Source organism: Gavialis gangeticus, unplaced genomic scaffold, assembly GCF_001723915.1.
Source record: "Gavialis gangeticus isolate Ggan-Ray unplaced genomic scaffold, GavGan_comp1, whole genome shotgun sequence".
In the NCBI taxonomy this organism is placed as follows: Eukaryota; Metazoa; Chordata; order Crocodylia; family Gavialidae; genus Gavialis; species Gavialis gangeticus.
Window position 1 is genome coordinate 164,517,948 of NW_017729032.1, and position 1,942 is coordinate 164,519,889.

The 1,942-nt window shown below is 35.2% G+C and overlaps 1 long non-coding RNA gene across 1 annotated transcript in view; it reads left to right on the forward strand.

Annotated features, from left to right (window-relative positions):
* The window catches only part of LOC109302566, a 7,357-nt gene extending 6,656 nt beyond the window's left edge, over positions 1 to 701 (forward strand). The window contains exon 3 of the long non-coding RNA XR_002098845.1: positions 399 to 701. This is a non-coding gene — a long non-coding RNA (uncharacterized LOC109302566). The remainder of the gene's footprint in view (positions 1 to 398) is intronic.
* Positions 702 to 1,942: the final 1,241 nt, after the last annotated feature.

Below are 1,942 nucleotides of genomic sequence, written 5' to 3' on the forward strand. Positions count from 1 at the left end.
TATATATATATATAAATAAAACTTGGAACAAGAAAAGTATAATGACATTTGTCTGTCTGTTACACAGACACAGACACACACACACAGATATAATGGGTTATATTTACATCTATCAATCTATCTATCTATAGAACAAAACGTACATGCATACACAAATACATACACACATACCTATATGGAATGGTGTATTGTCCCAAAAACTTATCTTTGTTTTACCAGTGTATGGTGTAGTCTTAAAAATCTTAAACTAAGAGAAAACTGCAATTGCATTTTAAGGATGTGAGACACTTACTAGGCATAAACTTTTCCAATTCCACAGTTAGTGTTGTGAGCACTGTATGCATAACTGAAGTGTATAATTGCTGTCAATTAATGTAAAATGTTTCTCTTTGAAAAAGAACAACAAGAAATGTGCCAAAGAAGACGAGTCCATCAATGTTCCAAGCAGCTGAAGACTGAATGCTACACCATCTGTTTGATGAAATAAAACTACACGTTAACATGTTTTGATGAAGTTCAGATTAAGTGACAATGCTGACTGATACTCCCAGAAACTGCTTGTACAACTGTCTCCTAACACTGTATATCACCTACACAATAAGTAATGGATCAATTCACAACATTTATCCTACTCCTCAGTTTCTCCAGCAAAGCCTAAATGAGAGATTAATCAGACTTTCTATCTGTTCTGCCATTTTTTGCCAGACAAATGAGACAATCTCAATTAAAATAATACTCTGTCCAGCGCATCTATACATTAATTAATGTGCTGTAATTATGGCACATTAAGCCTAGTACCTGTAATGACAGTTACTAACTTAACTCACTGTAATCAGTGCTACTGCACATTAGCGCAGATGAAAGGTTTTTTTGTGATGCTACATGAGCATTAGACTATATCTACTGTGCATTAGTGCATTATTATGGGCTTTGCCTGCTACACTAAATTGCAGTAGAATTAGTCTTCTGCGCATTAAGAAACTTGTGTAAATGCACCCTGTAAATGCAAAAAGCTATTCTTATGCATCATTCCAATTGCACAGATAATATTTTTAAAGAATGAAGATTCTGATAAGAATGTGGATTCAGAGATGCTACTTGTTTCCTTTACAGTTTAAACTAGTTAAATTGGCTGAACATATTTTTCCCAGTTAGATTACTTGTATACCAAGTATTGTAAAACATATAGATTAATTGAATGATGTTATAAGGCAGGATCCAAATAGATAAACTGAACAGCTAAACGGGGTATATAACATGTTATATATCAAAGAACATTGACCTCAGCTATATTTTTGTATGCTCCTATCTCATGATTGTTATCCAGAAAATAAGGTACTTAGACCTGTTGGAAAGCATGACTTAACCAATATTATTTACAATTTATGTCATAATGTCAGGGATAGAATCTATTCTCAAGGGTAACATTCAACTGCCAAAATCCTTACTCTATCCTTTCTCTTCTTGCAGTCATTTGCTTCATGTATTACATGCCTTCCAACTACTATAGCAAATGAGGTGTAGATCCTTCAAACAACCTTATTCTCTACTTAACACAGATTCATTTCTAGAACACCATTCATCCTGTGCACTAAGGGAGGTCAGGCCCATCTATAGAATTGATGGTGATGGAATTAAAGGTATACAATAATGGATATAGAGGAGAAGGGATAAGATTTTTAGAGGCTCCCTCTACATGTTACATGTATTATGCAATACCTGGGTTAATCACACAATTAATTTAGACTGCTTACACATGCAAAGGTCCAACCAGCTATAAAGTTATTGCTGGAAACTATGTCATAACTTTATGGTTGGTTTCTATCCAGCTTTAATTTGCACGTGGGGAGCTGCTGGGACACATAGTCCACAGCTGTGGGACTCTCAGTCCCAGCAGCCATGGGACACTGCCATGGCTGTAAGACCCATTAGTTACAGAACT